General features: G+C 37.5%; 1 long non-coding RNA gene across 1 annotated transcript; it reads left to right on the forward strand.

Annotated features, from left to right (window-relative positions):
* The first annotated feature begins 215 nt into the window (after nucleotides 1-215).
* On the forward strand, nucleotides 216-18870 carry LOC138925276 (uncharacterized). Its single transcript, XR_011441200.1, has 3 exons — nucleotides 216-483; nucleotides 8712-9625; nucleotides 15823-18870. It is a non-coding gene; the product is annotated as an uncharacterized lncRNA (long non-coding RNA).
* The last annotated feature ends 236 nt before the right edge of the window (nucleotides 18871-19106 follow it).

Raw genomic sequence — 19106 nt, forward strand, 5'->3', positions numbered from 1 at the left:
GTGGAAAAAATTGTTACTTATTTTCTGAATCATTATCTTAATCTGTGTTTTCTCCTGCATGTGTCTATATTGTGGCTGTGGTATCTGCCTCCTGTGCAACCAGATAGTCACCAAATGAGCCACCTCCATGCCAGTGAAACCCTTCGCTGACCCCTCAGGCACATTGTGTAAGACTGTAAGGGCTTGTCATAAGGGGTGGAGCATTGGAGGAGGTCATAGAGAGGATGTGACCTGGGGTTGACCCATGAGCTGGACTCTGGCAATCAGAGGCGCCTCACCCCTCCCCCTGTCCTTAGAATGTCCATTTTGTCCACCATTCACAGCCGTTTTCAAGGATGCAGCCTTGAGAGAGCAAAGTGTTGTGGAGACCATCTGGATGGAATACGTGACTGAACCCAGTTAAGGCCTCTCTATAAACTAAGATGCTGCCGGGCGGGTGCGGAGGTCTTCTGGTCCTGTGGCAGCTAAGACCAAGCCTCGTCTGTAAGTTCCCTTGCTTATTAAACCTGTCACCTGCCCAAAAAAAAAACTTTGTGAGGAAGGCAGAACAGGTATTGTTGTTTTCATTAATTCATTCAGCTGCCGTTCATCAAACACCTATTGTGTCTCAAGTAGGAATAGACTTTTTCTTTCATATACATTTATCTCATTTAATTCTTAAGACCCCCTGAAATGAGTTCTCAGAGTTGGCAGCCTCAGGAGGATAAAGTAGTTATCCAGGGTCCCCAGACCAGGAAGGATCAAAGCAGGGCTGATGTCCAGCAGGTGCACACCAAGGTGGCAAAACTTTTTGTTGAAACATCAAAATATTTCCAAATCAGTGATAAATGGTCACTGCCTGGAGCTCCTCAAGCACCCCATCCCTTTAACGTAAATGTGAACCAGATATAGTCTGCTCTCATGAGACTCACAGTCTTGTTGGGTGAGGCGGAAAGTTAAGGGCACTCATGATACACTTTGGTACTAGGGTTCATCACGTGTTGTGGGGTTACATATGGTATGGTGTTAGTTCTACATTACCGTGTAACAAATTACCACAAACTTGCTGGCTTAACACAACACGTATTTACTATTCACAGTTTTTGAGGTCAGAAGTATGGGCATGGTATCGCTGTATTCTTTGCACGTGGTCTTTTGGGGCTGAAACCAAGGTGTCAGCTAGGCTGCATCTCATCTGGGCTCGGGGTTCTCTTCCAAGATCGCTGGTTGTTGGTAGCATTCATTTCCTTGAGGAGGTCGGGTTTAGGTCCCTATTTTCAGGCTGGCTCTCAGCTGTAATTCTCTTTCTTTCATCTTGTAGGAGCCTCTCTAAGGTTCTTTCCATGTGGCCCCCTCCATCTTCAAGCCAGCAATGGTATATCGAACTCCTTCATGTTTCAAGTTTCTTACTTCCTCTTCTGCAACCAGCCAGAGAACTCTGCCTTTAAAGGGCTCATGTGATTAGGTCAGGCCCACATGGATAACCTCTCTTCTGATTAACTCAAAGTCAACTGATTGGTAGCCTTAATTACATTAACAATATCCCTTTTGCCATGTAGTGTAACATCATCACAGTAGTGTTGTCCCATCATAGGCACAGGGGAGGGAATTATATGTGGGAGAGGGTCCTTGGGGGTCATCCTAGAATTCTGCCTGTGGACACATAGGATGAGTACTTCTCCTAAATTTTGGGATTGAAATGAGAGTGGGTAAAGCAGGAGAAAACTTTTCAAAGGATGTGATATCTGAGCAGAGAACTGAAGAAATTATCCAGAGGAAGAAGTGTAGAAGTGAAAATGGGGAGGAGAGAGCTCCTGACCAGTGTGGGAGAGGTGATGTTTGACATCAATGAATGTTCTTTTTGTTCCAGGTATCTCTTTTCTGCACTAAAATCTTTCATTTACTTTGTGTTTTTGTTCCTGATATTTCCCTGTGTACTGTAACCCCTCCATTTATTTCAGGTGGCAGCTGGGGCAGCCTGTGCTCAGCGCTTCAGAGAAGGGAAGGGTCCATATCCAGCTTTTGTGTTCCATAGCAGACTTTTAAAACTCCTGGTAGAGCCAGTAGATAAAATACAAAAGTTTTTTCCATCTCAAATGTCAAAACCTTGAAAGACTCAGACATACACTTCTGTTGTTGTTTTTTTGGCCTTAATGATTGCATTTATTTAATTTATATTTTTTGTTGTGGTAACATTGGTTTATAACATTATATAAATTTCAGGTGTACTTCCTTATATTTTGATTCCAGTGTAGATTACATCATATTCTCCACCCCAAAACTAATTACAATCAATCACCACATACATGTGCCTAGTCACCCCTCTTGCCCTCTTCCCTTCCTCCTTCGCCTCTGGTAACCACCACTCCAGTCTCCATCTCTATAGATCATATGGTATTTGACCTCTCTCTCACTTATTTCGCTTAGCATAATACCCTCAAAGTCCATCCATGTTGTCACAAATGGCCGGATTTCATCATTTGTTATGGATTTTATCATTTCGTATTCCATTGTGTATATATGCCACATCTTCTTTATCCATTCATCTCTTGGGTTGCTTCCAAGTCTTGGCTATTGTAAATAATGCTGCAGTGAACATAGGGGTGCATGTATCTTTATGCATTCATGTTTTCATGTTCTTTGGGTAAATACCCAGCAGTGGAACAGCTGGATTGTATGGTAGTTCTAGTCTTAATTTTTTGAGGAATCTCAAACTATAACAATGTTTGATAGTTTTCAGTGTACAGATCTTTCACTTCCTTGGTTAAGTTTATTCCTAGGTATTTTATTCTTTTTATGGCAATTGTAAATGGGGTTGTATTAATAATTTCTCTTTCTGCGATTTCATTGTTAGTGTATAGAAACACAAGTGATTTTTGTACATTAATTTTGTATCCTGAAACTTTACCATATTTCTTTATTATTTCTAAAAGTTTTTTGGTGGATTCTTCAGGGTTTTCTATATATAGAATCATGTTATCTGCAAATAGTGACCATTTCACTTCTTGCTTTCCAATTTGAAATCCCTTTTATTTCTTTTTCTTGCCTGATTGCTCTGGCTAGGGCTTCCAATGTTATGTTAAATAAGAGTGGTGACAGTGGGCATCCATGTCTGGTTCCTGTTCTTAGAGGGATAGCTTCCAGTTTTGCTCAATGGAAAATGATATTATCTGTGGTTTGTCATATATGGCCTTTATTATGTTGAGGTACTTTCCTTCTATATCCATTTTACTCAGAGTTTTTGTCACAAATTGATACTGTATCTCGTCAAATGCTTTCTCTGCATCTATTGAGATGATCATGTGACTTTTATTCTTCATTTCATTAATGTGGTGTATCATGTTGATTGATTTGAGGATGTTGAACCATCACTGTATCCCTGGAATAAATCCTACTTGGTCATGGTGTATGATCTTTGTAATATATTGTTGTTTTTGATCTGCTAGTATTTTGTTGAGGATTTTTGCATCAATGTTCATCAGTAATATTGGCTGGTAATTTTCATTTTTTTGTGTTGTCCTTGTCTGGTTTTGGTATCAGGGCAATGTTGGCTTTGTAGAATGAGTTAGGAAGCTTCCCCTCCTCTTCAATTCTTTGGAAGAGTTTGAGAAGGATAGGTATTAAGTCTTCTTTGAATGTTTGGTAGAATTCACCAGGGAAACCATCTGGTCCTGGATTTTTATTTTTAGGGAGGTTTTTTATTGCTGTTTTGATCTCCTTACTGATGATTGGTCTATTTAAATTCTCTATTTCTTTGTAATTCAGTTTTGGAAGGTTGTATGATTCTGAGAATGTATTCTTTTCTTCTAGATTATCCAATTTGTTGGCATATAGCTTTTCGTAGTATTCTCTTATAATCTTTTCTATTTCTGAGGTGTCCATTGTAAATTCTCCTCTTTCATTTCTGATTTTATTTATTTGAAGAATTTCTCTTTCTTTCATGGTGAGTCTAGCTAAAGGTTTGTCAATTTTGTTTATCTTTTCAAAGAATCAGATCTTGGTTTCATTGATTTTTTCCTTTTTTTGTTTTAGTCTCTATTTCATTTATTTCTGCTCTGAATTTTATTATTTCCTTCCTTCTACTGATTTGGGTCTTTGTTTGTTCTTCTTTTTCTAGTTCCTTCAGGAGCTCTGTCAGATTTTTAATTGAGATTTTTCTTATTTGTTGAAGTAGGCCTGTATTGCTATAAACTTCCCTCTTAGAACCACTTTTGCAATTTTGGCATGTTGTATTTTCATTTTCATTTGTCTCCAGTGATTTTTTAAAATTTCTCCTTTCATTTCTTCTTTGATTCAATCATTGTTTGTTAGCATTTTGTTAATCTCCATGTATTTGCGGTTTCTCTGATTTTCTTCCTGTAGTTGATTTCTAGTTTCATACCTTTGTGATCAGAAAAGATGCTTGGTATTATTTCAATCTTCTTATATTTATTGAGACTTATTTTGTGGCCTAATATGTGATGAATCCTGGAGAATGTTCCACGTGCATTTTAAAAGAATGTGTATTCTGCAGTTTTTGGATAGAATGTTCTGTATATATCTACTAAGTCCATCTGATCTAATGTATCATTTAAGGCCAGTGTTTCCTTATTGATCTTCTGTTTGGATGATCTATCCACTGGTGTAAGTGGAGTGTTAAAGTCCTCTACTATTATTCTGTTGCTGTATATTTCTCCTTTTATGTCTGTTAATAATTGCTTTATATATTTAGGTGCTCCTATGTTGAGTGCATAGATATTTATGAGTGTCATATCCTCTCATTGGATTGTTCCCTTTACCATTATGTGTTGCCCCTTTTTGTCTCTTATCACAGTTTTTGCTTTACAGTCTATTTTACATTGCTACCCCAGATTTCTTTTCATTGCCATGTGCATGGAGTATCTTGTTCCATCCCTTCACTTTCAGTTTGTGAGTGTCTTTCAGTCTGAAATGTATCTCTTGCATGCAGCATATATATGGATTTTTTTTTTATCCAATCAGCCACCCTATGCCTTTTTATTGCAGCATTTAGTCCATTGCCATGTGAAGTAGCTATTGATAAGTATGTACTTATTGTCATTTTGTTACTTTTTTTTGGGTGTTTTAGTAGCTCTTCTCTGTTCCTTTTCTTCTGCTCTTGCTCTCTTCCCTTGTGGCTTGATGGCTTTCTTTAGTATTATGTTTGGGTTACTTTCTTTTAATTTTTGTGTGTATTTATTATAGTTTTCTGGTTTGTGCTTACTGTGATGTTCATATATAATAACCTACATATATAGCAATCTATATTAAGTTAATGGTCTCTCTAGTTTGACCTCTTTCTAAAAGCTCTACTCTTTTATTTCCTTCCTCCCACATTTCATGTTTTTCCTATCATGTCTAACTTCTTTTTCTGTGTGTCTGTATCCAATACCCTCTTATTATGGAAATAGGTAATTTTAATACTTTTATCAGACGTAGAATTTTGAATAGGAAAACAGAGATTCTGTTAGAGTCAGCTTTTCCAAATGAGAAGAGATAAATTCTTCCTGGGAGAAGAGAGGAAAATTGGCTAGAAGAGCAATAGAGTTAGAAATGGGTAAGGGAATCTGATAAGGGGTAATGTATCCTATACTTGGTCTGGGCCCTGTTTGGGTGAGGACAATAGAATCATCAAATAGTTTGTAGGCTTTGAGAGCAGAAGGGAGCTGAGTCCTGCTTCCCTGTTACAGTCTTGGGAATCATCAATCTTAACAGAGTTCCCTTGCCTCCAGGGCAAGGGGGCATTAGGAAAGGGATGGCTGTGGGGACATCTAGACAAAGGGACCTGAGACAGCCTAGCTCAGTTTTCTACCATGCCAGAGAGGCTGAGAGTATGAACCAGCAGACCTAACTAAGCTTTGCGGACAGGACAATATGCAGCAGAAGATGCTGGGCTAGTCTGTAGAAAGAGACCACATGGGAACTCAAGCCCCAAAGCAAATGTGAGTGAGGAGACTCTGATGATGGGTCAGTGGAAGGATGCACATCTCAGCAGGTGCTAGAAGAAAGAGTGGACAAGGCCAAGGTGATAAGAAATGCCTCACACATATCCCAACCTAAGCATTTTGTCAGCCTCTCTGGAATTTAGATGAAATCCTAGGAAGAAAAGGAAGCTGAAAACCCAGAACTGACAGAGAAAACTCTGATTTGATCAAGAAAAACTTAATGTGAGTAAGATTAAATTACTAGCTCCAGCTGGAATTGGGGCTTGAGCTGGAAATCACATTCAATTACTGAAAAATAAAGAGAATTACATTCCTAGATATCTGAGTTTGTGGCCTGGGAAATTTGTATTCATTGCATAATTCTGAAAATGGTGAAATCATTGTGACTAAGGAGGCTGGAGGGGCAGGGACTTGAGCTGGATTATAAGGGACTTGCAGGACGGGAAAGATAGGAATGGGCAGTGGGGGAGTGGAATTGAATATAGAGCATGAGTAAAGGGAGAAAGGTAGAAATGGGGGTAGAGGGGTGGGAGCCTAGTTGGGACACAGAATTAATTCATGCAGGACACATGGTTGGAAATGGAGTATGATGTCCGATTATGAAGGGCATTGATGGGCCAGGAAGAGGAGGTGCTGAATAAGGTCATAAGATTTCAAGCTTAATAGAGAGGAGAAAGTGAAGCAATGTTTTTATGGAGTGTTTTCTGAGGGCTTGCACCTTGCAAATTATGTCCCATTTATTTGTAATAACCTTCAAGGCATGCATTATCTGCATTTTACAAATGAGTACACTGAGGCTCTAGGAGGTTAAATTCCTTATGTAAATTCAAACAGCTATGGTTGGTGGAGCAGGAATTTAGCTCTTGTCCTTGGCTCCAAAGCCCAGGCATTTCTCACTGCACCCAAGTCTCTCTGGGGTAGATTTTTGCATAGGAGAGAGCCCTGAGAAATCAGTGGTTTTGAAAGATTGGTCTGGCATAACTGCAAATGATGGATTGGAGAGAGAAGATGCTGGAGAGCAGAAACTGGAGCCTTAATTTGGGGCGTGAGTGAGATGGGCTGGATTTGGGAGATGCTGATGGAAAAGCAGAGGAAGGACATATCTAAGAAACAACTTGAAGGAAGAAGCTGCATAGGTTGGATCTGATGGACAAGACAGCCTTTCTTTGTCTTTCTTTTTTCTTTTTTTGGTCTAAATGATTTCCCTCCCCAGTTTCCAGTGGTTTCAACTATATTCTCTATAAACCTACAGCCATTTAGAAAAATCGTAAAACATTAAAAAGAAGTAATAGCTCAAGGCTTTTCACTTTTGGCAGGTTTATCTGAGGACATCTAGTTCTCATAATTAGTTTCCAGAAGGTACGAGCTCTACCTGCAGTGTTCCAAAGAAACAGTTGAACTTTCTCTAGGCTTTTGGATAGGAAAATTCACTTAGCCACTGTTCCAGCTTGCCACACATCCAGAGCTACCCAGACTGTACTTTTGTAACATATGGGAAAAGAACAATGAAAGCACAGTCCTCTGAGATGTCTGAAATTTATGCAATTTTATGCCCACGTTTTCATGGAATTTCTGGTAACGAGACATCTGGAAGCTTGCTAGCAGTATTCTGCCACCAGCAACTGGCCGCTCTTTCTGAGGCAGGGCTGCGTATCAGGGGCTCCCAGTGCTTTGTGAGGAGGAGTTAATTTTCTTTTCTGAAGGCCTTGCCATCACCTGCAGTTACACTGATGATGATAGAAGTCCAGGCTCTGGGTAATATGTCAGGTTCATCGGTTACAAGCAGTAAAAACAGATGCTGGCTAGCTTAAGCCAAAAAAATGGAAAAGTACTGGAAGATTCCTGCAGTATTTCATGAGACTGAAGGAAGAGCTAAAAAACTGATGGGCCAGGACACTCTGGGGATCACAGCAGCAGGACTTGGTGGACCTCTCTAGAGTCCTGAAATGAATGCAGTCCAGCTTTGAAGACTTAGATTTCTCCCATCCACATTTTAAATTCCCAGGAAAGAATTTGATTGGTCCAGTTAGATGTAGGGCTCCCCTTGTTTATCAAAGGTCGTTTTTACTTACTCTTGTAAGCCTTCAAGAGTGAATCTATAAATGTGAATTTGTATAATTTTTCAGGAGAATGAATAGTAATATATGTCAATAGCCTTAAAAATGTTTATTTTTTGACTCATAAATTTGATTTCTAGTCATTTATCTGATGGAAACAATATGACAAGGGTCAAGATATTATACTACAAAATATTCAGCATGGCAGGTTTACAAATTGGAAACGGATGGAAAGTTAATAGATAGGATTAGTTAAATGGATTATCTTAATATATGTAACAGACCACCCAGCCATTAATATCATGTTGTAGAAACTACTTATTGCTATGAAAGATGCCAAGTAATGTAAAGAGCTTGCAAACTGCATTATTCTCATGTTTTTGGTGAAAAAACAAGGAAAAGCTTACATATATATGAAAATGTCTAGAGCTAACAGTACTTATCTCTGAATAGTGATATTATACTGGTTTACATTGTCTACTTTTAATGCTTGTTTATATTTTCAAATTTTTCTATAATAAAAGTTTTACGTTTGTTATTTGAAAAAAGCAATTAAATATTTTTAAAAAACCCCAACGATGTCAATCTACTCCTTGGGAAAACTCTGCCAGCACGAAGGCTCCAAATTGCTTGGTTTCCTATTTCAAGTAACCAACCAGATCCTACCTCCTTTGCTATTGTCAGAATCTTTGAGGAAAGCTGACCTTTCTTTTTTTCTGTCCCGTCCTAACAGAACCAGCTTTGGCCTCTTTTGTCCTGGGCCACTATCAGAACGTCTACACCTGGGAAGACACTTGAACGTCAGGGGGCATTAGGAAGGCAGTGCTAAGAGGAGGCTCGGAAGGACCTGCAGATGAAAGAAAACGAATGATGCGGGGCAAGGCTGGGACGTGCTGGAGCTGCAGGGTCTTTTTCCTCCCTATCCTGCAGGCAGGCGGCCAGTAGAGCCCATGATTCACTTCTCTGCTTTGTATCCTCTACATCAAGTGGATCATGAAGGAGATCATGCCTCTCCTCGAGCCACAAAAGCGAGACAACTCTAGTCTGCTTCTTCCCCTGGGCTGCTTTAACTTTATCTTAAAGAATTTAAAAGGAAGGAAAAAAATGAACTCCAGCAGAATATCTACCAAACGCTTTTTTTCCTCTTTTTTAAAGATAAACACCTAATTCTTTGCTGTTTACTTTGAACTTGTAATAAAATGCTCTTGGGCTCTTCCTGGCTGTTATGTTGGAAGAAATTATGTGACTCTTAGCTTTCCAAGTCTATGCTGAGGCAGCTCAAATGCTGATGTGGTTTCTGCTCAGTGCTCAGCAGGGCTTTCCGGAGTTAAAGGCTTTATGGAGGAAAAGCCAGCTGTGTGTTTGAGTGTCAGTTTTCCGGCCACTTAGCATCTCTGTATCTTGGTTTACTCATCTGTAAAATGGAGGTCATAATACCTATCTCAGGATTTTGAAGTTTAGATATTATGTATGTGAAGCACTGAGCATGTTCTCTGGTATATTAGCAAGCACTAAAATATGGTAATAATATCATCAATTTTGATTATAGGTTGCAACCATGGAAAATCAAACTCAAAATGGCTTATGTCATAAAGGGAATTTGTTGGCTGACATATCTGAAAAGATCAGGAGGAGGAGAAGCTTCAGGTGAGATGTGATCCACCTTCTTAATAGCGACACCAAGGAAAATTTCTGTTGATCTCTCCCACCCCACCCGACTTCGCCACCAACCCTTTGCCACCTTGACACTCTAGGTTCTCCTCTTTTGACTGCAGTCAAAATCTCAGATTGTCACTTTCTGTCCTATAGGGGAAAAACGAAAAAGTCTCTTCTAGTATTTCTGGTTGAAGAAAGGAGAGGTGTTCTTTACTTGAAACTGCAGCTTCAAGTTTCAGCATCATGTTTTACTAGCTCTGATTGGGTTTCATGTTCACACCGAACATCGTGGCTGGAAAATGGGATGTGTTAATTGGCTGGGCTCAAACAGTTTCTGTCCCTAGAGTTATGGTTGAGTTGAATCCCACTCAAACTACAAAGCTGAGAAGGGAGAAGAGATGGTTTTATAAAGGAAATGTCATTATAGAGGATATTTGATACTTCCAGAAGGACGAGGAATAGGTGTTAATCTGCAAACAACAGATGTTTATCACTGTGGTTTTAATTTGCATTTCCCTGATAAATAATAATGGTGAGCAATTTTAATATGCTTATTGGCTTTTCCTCTTTAGTGAAGTGACTGTTCAATTATTTTGCCCAGTTTTAAAAATGTGTTGCCTTTTTTCTTATTGATTTGTAGGAGTTCTTTTCATATTTTAGATGTGAGTGTTTTGCCAGTGATATATGTTGCAAATATCTTCTCCCACCTGTGGCTTCATTCTCTTAAAGAAATCTTCTGATGAACAGAAGTTCCTAATTGGAGTGAAGTCCAGCTTATCAGTGTTATTTCTTTCGACTGGCATTTTTTATGTCCTGGTTGAAAACTCTCTTCCAACACAACTATCCTCTGATGTTATCTTTACTGTTTATTTTGCCCTTCCCTTTCAGGTCTTCAATCCACTTGGAGTTAAATTTAGTAGTTGAAACCACTTGGACCTGGAGTTTTCTTTTTTGGGAAAGTTTTTAATTACAAATTCAATGTGTAATAGATATTCACATATTTTGTTTCTTCTTGTGTCAGCTTGGTTAGCTGTACGTTTCCAGGGATGCATTTATTTCACCTAAATTGTTGAATGTATTGGCATAAAGTTTTAAGTAATGTTTCCTTGTTACCCTTTTAGTGTTTACAGTAGGGCTTGGCAAACATTTTTCTGTAAAGGGCCAGATAGTAAATCTTTTAGGCTTTATGAGCCATGCAGTCTCTGTCACAAGTACTCAACTCTGCCATTGGAGTGTGAAAGCACCCATAGATAATATATAAATGGATGAGTGTGGCTGTGTTCCAAGGAAACTATTTGTGGGCACTAAAATTTAAATTTCATATAATTTTCATCTATCATGAAATGTTCTTTTAATTTTTTTTCCTCAACCATTTAAAAAATGTGAATACCATTCTTAGCTTGCAGGCTATACAAAAACAGGTGTTGGCTGATTTGGCCCATGTGCCGTAGTTTGCTGACCCCTGGTCTGTAGCATCTAATAACACTAGCCTCTCTTTCCTTCCCAAATTGATAATTTGTGCTTTCTCTTATTTTTTTCTTGATCAGTCTTGATGGAGGTTTTCAACTTTATCAGTGTTTTTAAGAAGTAATTTTTGCTTTGCTGTTTCTCTTTATAGTTTGCCTATTTTCTGTTTCATTTATTCTGTTCTTATCTTTATTATTTATCTACTTTACGTTTAAAGCTCTCTCCTGTACTACTACAAGAATTTCAACCTACATATTCCCCCTGCTAAGCATTACTTTAGGTGCATCCCACAAATTTTGTTACATTGTATTTTCATATTTATTCAGTTCATAATATTTTAAAATTTTCCCTGCGATTTCTTCTTTGACTTAAGGGTCATTTAGAAGTGTGTTGCTTGGGGGCCGGCCCTGTGGCTGAGTGGTTAAGTTTGTGTGCTTTGCTTCGGTGGCCCAGGGTTTTGTCTGGTCGAATCCTGGGCATGGACCTAGCACCACTCATCAAGCCATGCTGATGGCTTACTACATGTAAAAATGTAAGACTGCTTTAACAGTATATTCGCTTTATCTTCCAGCTGTGTTCTATTGTTGTCATAGATTTTTCTTCTACATGTGTTATAAATTCTGCACAATACGCTGTTATTTTTGCTTTATAAATCAGTTTTTTAAAACATTAAAAGAATAAAATATGTTTTTAAGAAAATTACCCACATATTTGCCATTTCTGGCACTATTCTGTGGATCTGAGTTTCCATTTGTACTATTTCTCTTTAGTTTGAAGAATTTACTTTAGCATTTCTTGTACTATAGATGTACTGGCAGCTGATTCTTTCAGCTTTTATTTATCTGAAAATGTCTTTATTAACCCTCTTTTTGGAAGGGTTGTTTTTCCAGGTGTGAAATTCTTAACATTTTTTTCACACTCTGTAGAAGTCATTCCAGTTTCTTCTGCCCTCCTTTGTTTTTGATGATGAACTGTAGCTGTCCTTACTATCATTGTTCCTCTATATATAATGTGTCATTTTTCTCTGACTGCTTTGAAGATTTTCTCTTTATTTTTGGTTTTCACCAGCTTGGCTATTATGTAACTAAGTGTGTGTGTGTTTTTTTTTTTTTTTTTGTATTTATCTTCCTTGAGATTTGCCAAAGTTTTGGATCTGTTTGCTGATTTATTTTACCAGTTTGTGAGATTTTCAACCATTATTTCTTCAACTAACTTTTCTACCCCATTCTTTTTCTCCTCTCATTCAGAGATTCCAATTACATGTATGTTAAACCATTTGATATTTTTCCAAATTTAATTGCGGCTCTGTAAATTAAACACAAGTCTTTTCCTCTCTGTCAATATGGGTAATTTTTCTTGATTTGTCTTCAAGTTTATTTACCCTTTAGTCTGCATAGTGTAATCTACTTTAAGCTTATTTGGTGAATTTTTCATTTCAAATATTATAATTTTCATTTGGTTCTTTTTTTCATAGTTTCTATTTCTTTGTTGAGATTCTCCATCTGTTAACTCATTGCCTATCTTTTTCTTTAAATTCTTGTGTATATTTCAAATAGGTGTTTTAGACTTCTTGTCTGTTAATTCCAATATTTTTGTTATCTTTTGGTCTTTTTCTCTTGACTTCTTTTTCTTTTCTTTTTCTCTTGGTTATGAGTCACCTTACATGTCCAGTATGTTTTATTATATGCAGCACATTGCGGGTAATATATTGAAAGGAGTCTGGATTATGTTGTCTTCTTTTAAAGGATATTGAATCTTGTTCTGGCAGGCAATTAAATTGTTAGAGAAACTTTTTGATTCTGTCAGTCTTAGTTTTAGGCTTTGTTAGGGTGGGTTTAATTTTGTTTTGTCTTTAGTCCTAGGGCATAACCCTTATTCTAGAGTGTGGCCTTTACTCCCAAGGGATGGCCTTTCTGGGGTTCCGAATGAATGTTGGAGGTACTCAGAGAGGCTTCTCTATGCTGCTTCAGCCAGTATATCAAAGCATTTTTAAACCTTTGCTGTTTCTATTCATTCCTCCCGCTCCCAAGAGGGTCTCTCTGCTAAATGTTGTGGAATTTCATTTTGTACACAGCCGTTAGGCAAGGATTTGAGGGAAACCTCCACACAATGTTCTGAAGCCCCTACTTTGCAAAGCTTTTAAAATTCTAGTACCTTTTCCCACAAAATCTAGTCACCTCTGCAGGAATAGACTCTGATGTTTGCTTCCTCAACTCAGCGAGACAGCTGCTCTCTACTTTGTCTCTACCTCACTACATTTTACGATCTGGAAAGTGCCCCAGGCAGAAATCCCAGGTGAATATGGGTTTAACCTATGTTTTCCTTCTCTCAAGGACTGTGGTTGTGTGCTTCTCGATGTCTAATGCATGACAACAGTTGTCTTATATATTTTGTCCAGTTTTATAGTTGTTTATAGCAGGAGACTAAGTCTAGTTATATTAGTTATTCCATCATGTCCAGCAGCAACAGTTACTACATTATATAAATGAATAATAATTTTAATAATTTCTCTGGTGTTTGAACCATTTGTCAATGTAATTTTCCTGTCTCTATACTCATAAACTCACACATTTTAGATAAATGTGAAAGTCATTAGAGTTTTGCTTATATTTCAGTGGTTCTCAAACCTTGGTATGCAAAGGAATTATCTCTTAAAAAATATAGATTATTTGGGTATGAGGTGGGGCCTAGGATTATTTTAAACATGCACAGAAGGAGATTTTTGCTACATTTGTTCTTAGTTCCACACTTTCCAAAGCACCTTCAGTGTTATGTTGGATAATAGTTTATCTGTCCAAGTGAAGTTTCACCTTAAGCAAATCTGTATCACTGATGGAGGAACTTCATGAAAATTCGCACATATTTTTTCCTTCGAGGGAAGTAATCACTTCAGAATGATGGTGTAGCATCTTCTTTACAAGCATTAGTAAGACTTGCGAACTGAAGCGTAATTAGGATTTTATTTGATAAATTGGCAGATTATTCTCCTCTACTAGACTTAGGTGCACTGCCTGCAATTTAAGGCTGATTTTAAAATACAGTAACCCTAGAAGTGCTTAAAGGTGACATTACAAGTCAGATTCCATTTTGTTTCTTGTGATAAAGACTAAAATGTTACAGGTTTGGAAGTCTGCTACATTTGAAGTTCACATATTGCTCTCCACAAGAAGTATCTTGCCCTGGGCTCTGTTGTGACCCTCTGTAACTTGGTTTGACAGAAGGAATCCATAAGATTGTTTGATTGTTTTTTGTGTTCGTTCTACAGCAAATTTCTCTTCTGAGGTAGAGAATTTTTGTACCCTTGAAGAGAAGTTAATCTTTCCCGTGACTTTGTTAATTTTTTTCTGTCTTCTTTGAAATGTGTAAACGCTGAGCTTTGTCTGTATGTATCCAGCATGGAGATTATACAGAAATATGAACAGATATAGCCTATCATTGCTCTTCCTCAAGAGATTTTCTAGTTTTCTTGAATAGTGAAAGTCAGGGTAGCTCAGGGAAACATTAAATAGAGCTCATATAATAATGCTGTCCTTCAGGAGTCACTACTTGAATTACAGTCTTCGTATATTTAGCACTTATTTGCTAAGCAAGCAGTTCTCTCAGTGGATAATAAATCCCTGAGAGATGGTAATAGAAAAAGGGATGGAGATAATAGTTTTCCATGGATGATATTATATTATTTTCTGTGTGTGGTTAATAAGGACCTGAGCCATACACTGGAGTGATTTCCTTTTTGCCACATGTGGGCAAAGTAGTCATCTCACTGTAGTCATCTTCACTGACAGTTCTTTCGACATTTCCTCAAAGACTGCACTACGTGCTTATTATATTTCAGGTGTTGTATCAGGAAGTTGAGAGCTGAGACTGGGTCTGTCTTGTTCACCATTGTATCTTCATCGGATAGCAAATGCTCAATATATATCTTTTGAATAAAAGAATAAATGAAAATCCTGGCCCTTGAGAAATCTAGATGGAGGGACAGAAATGTAAAGGAACGGTTATGATACAATTTGAGATGTGTTCTGATAGAAACAAATACAAGAGTGCTGTGTGATTAAGCTGGAAGGAACAACTAGGTTTGGAAGGGGCAAGTAATTCTTGTAGGTTAGGACCATTAATTTAAGAACATTAAGCACACCCACTGAATTAAATAAATTAAGAAAAAATTGGCGTTCCTGTCCTTGGAGAAGTGGTTGAGCTTGGAGCATTCGGTAGTGTCAGAAAGTAAGTGCTTAAAGAAAAAAAGATGATGACCTGTTAAAGGAACACAGGAGCCACCCTAAAAGAGTTTGCAATGGACAAAATTGGAGCAATTTTTGCAACAAAATAAATAACAGTAGTATTGGATTATAACACAAACAATAAAATAAATATTCATAAGTGCAAATTGATATAAATCTTTTGAGTAAAAAATAGAGAGGCAATTCTTCCTTACAAAAATCCTCCAATTAATAGATAGAGAAAGAATGAGGGACATAGACAATCAGCCTTAGAACACCATAGTGATAATTGCTACAGACAAGATCCACTGATGAATGCTAAATCAGTGGAGAAAAATAGATTTTTGCATAATATTTACTCAGTACAAAGGAAAAATATTTACTAATTACAAATAAATTTTCTACAAAAGTAGAAAACCTAGGCACACTCCATTTTAACAAAGTGATCAAAGTTGGTATCACCAGTAACAACTCATATGGGCCTCACGTGTTCTATTTTAGGATGCACTGAAAATGGCCCATCCCCCTCTGGTGTTCTTCCCAAATGTGGATAATCCCAATCTAACCATGAGAAGCCATCAGACAAATCCAAGTTAAGAGACATTCTACAAAAACCTGGCCAGTACCAGTATCCTTCAAGAGTGTCAAGGTCATTAAAGACTGAAGAACAGTCACAGGTTGGAGAAGACTAAGGAGACATAATTAAATACGATATGGGATCCTGGAATAGAAAAGGAGCATGAGTGAAAAACTGGTGAAATCTGAATAAAGTCTATGATTTAGTTAATAGTATTGTAACAATGTAAATTTCTTAGTTTGGATAATTGTATTATAGTTATAAGAGATTAACATACTAGAGAAAGCAGGGTAAAGAGCATATTGGAATTATCTACTATTTTTGTAACTCTTATGTAAGTCTAAAACTATTTCAAAGTAAAGAATTAAAAAAAAATTGGAACCCTTGCAATTAACCTTGTTTGGTTCCTTTGGGGATAACCCTATACTTCAGCCATATAAAACTGCTCTTTGTTAATTGAAGTGGGAACAAGGCTGACATGGATGTCAGCAGATGGATGACCTGGAGGAGCACAAATGCCTCAGGTATGTATGAACTTCAGACCTTAGTCATGAAGCAGTTCTTCAGCTTTGGTGTCAGCCTCCAGTCAAGGCAGAGGGTGGACTCCTCCAGCTCTTGCGTAGCCACTTAGGAAAAGAGCAGTTCAATACGTTCAGCAATCTAAATGTTTTAACGTTTTATTCTTCTTCTACGGAAGAATTGATAAATGCTTGAGCACAGGCCAGAGTTGATTTGTATTGATGATTTTGCTTTTACATAGTATCCTATGGGGGAATCTCAGAGACAAGGAGATAAGGGATTGTCAGAAAATATTTTGACTATTAAACCTGTGACGGGCTTAGGAATCTGGGAAAGAACTGATTCACCAGGATGCAAAATTTTACAGATCTTTCATAGGAGGAACAAGATTTTCTAATCAAGTAATCAAAAATCAATCATTTTTATCAAATTAGTAAGTTTTTATTGAGCAGTTACTATATTCCAGGCACTTTTCATGTGCTATCCTATTTAAACATAAGAAAAAACTTCAAAGTAGATATAATTATTCCCATATAGCAGGTGAGGTAAGACTCAGAGAAGTAGATTGCCCAAAGACACAAACTTGGAAATCTTACTTGCAAGTAGAAAAGCATTCTAAGAGCATTCAAATGCATCCACTAAATTAGTTAAAAGGAACACTTGGTACTGTATCTGGACGTGCAATGCATGCTGACTGAAGTGCACAGATTCAGAAAGGCGAACTTTAAAGTGAAATGGGGAAGCTAGGATAATAACCCAGGCTTATATGAATCTAAAATTTTTGTTTCGTACCAGATGAATTTTGTAGGGGTTCAGATCGAAGAGGTGAACTAGAATTGGATGAATAGGTAGGATTTGGATAGGCAAAGAGGCAGAGATGTAGTCATGTTAAAAACAGACTGGGTTCTTAGTGATACCTTAATGATTTGAAGAATTTTCACTCATCATCTCCCATTTTATTTTCTTAAACATGAGTATCTCTTTAAAAAAATTCATCTGCTGAAGATCTTCAAGTCTAACTGATAAATTAATATCTACTCTTTGCTGGTGACTTGTTCCCAGATTCTTAAGAATTTCTCTCCTCCATTAAGAAATGGATTGAGATAGGACAAGTGTACTTAAACAATGCAGAATATCCTCCTTCTCTATACACCTCTACCTGATAGCCGTGGTCTAAGTCTTCCTTTTCTTCTAAAATGTTTTGGGTTCTGAAAGAGGGTGAGTCCTAATGAGATCATTATTAAGAATTCCCTAGGTATATTTTCATAAAGAGGATGCACAGACAGATCAAAGATTCCTATCAGCTTCTTGCTTATTATGTCTCTAGCTCCTCTCATTCATTAGAGAGAATTGTTTAGAATTCAGAGGAACCAAGAATAGACTAAGTGAACACTTCAAATTAAACCACTCATTTTACCACGATAAATTCTGAAAGTTAAAAAATTACTTTACTCCCATAAACTAGGCAATTCATGTGCTGAACAGAGAACCATAAATTCTAATTTGAATGTAAGATTAGGGCAGATTTGCAGAGTACTTGAAGTTGTCTTTTATGCATTAGATGTTAAATAGAGATTAAAAAATTGTATTTAATTCTTTCTAATGCAGTCTCATGGCTTCCTCATATCTTCCAAAAGTTGTTTGCCATGGGGTGGAAAAAGGTTGATTTAATCAGTCAGCACTGGTTAAGCAACTAAAACACTTTTTTCAAGCATTGTATTAGGTGCTAGAGCTAAAAAGATAAGATATTGCACCTACCCCCAGAAAGCTCATAATCCAGTGAAAGAAGCTAATAATAAGTAGTTACAATGTACTGTCATAGTGCTTGGATGAAATCTTTATGCATAAGGATTTGGAAATCAAAGAGAGGAGAGTGACCACCTCTCAGGGTGGGAGATGGTTGACACAAAGTCAAGGGGATTCATGGTTACCAATAGCTCAGAGGTTGGTCTATGTTGGCCTGCCTGGAGTTTAAGGTTTGTCTTTGTCTGTTCAGGCTGCCATAACAAAGTTTCATAAGTTGAGTGGCTGATAAATGATGGAAATTTATTTCTTACAGTTCTGGAGGCCGTGAAGTCCAAGATCAAGGTGCTGGCAGATTCACTGTCTGGTGAGGGCCTGCTTCCTGGTTCATAGATGGCCATCCTCTTTTTCCTCACATGGAAGAAGGCAAGAGAACTCTCTGGGATCTCTTATAAGGGCACTAATACCATTGATGAGGCTGTCACCCTTATGAACTAATCACCTCCCAAAGGCTACACCTTCAAATGCCATCACATTGAGGATTAGGCTTCAACATATGAATTCTGGGGCGACACAAACATTCAGTTCATCACAAGGTTCCAGTAGGAGTGTTTCCTAAAGTCAATATAGATTAGCAAAACCATTTACAAGATGGGAGCAGTTTAAAAAAATTATTTCAAAAGCCAAACTTATCCTCTGAAGGCAAGAAAGAATCATACAGAAAATCAGAAAATTCTGGGTCAATTAGGATGTTTGCCACTCCTATGGAGATGGATATGATTGTGATACATTGATAAGACATGGGTAATGTATGAACCTAGCTAATGCTGGCTTGATCACTTCTATTTTCTATTTCCTTTTGAGACAATCTAGGTGGCACATATTTAAATGTGAAATCTCAGAGGAGAGAGACACGTCCTACCTTAGCTTGCTTCAAAATATTCCC

This window comes from Equus caballus, chromosome 7 (assembly GCF_041296265.1).
Source record: "Equus caballus isolate H_3958 breed thoroughbred chromosome 7, TB-T2T, whole genome shotgun sequence".
Classification (NCBI taxonomy): domain Eukaryota; kingdom Metazoa; phylum Chordata; class Mammalia; order Perissodactyla; family Equidae; genus Equus; species Equus caballus.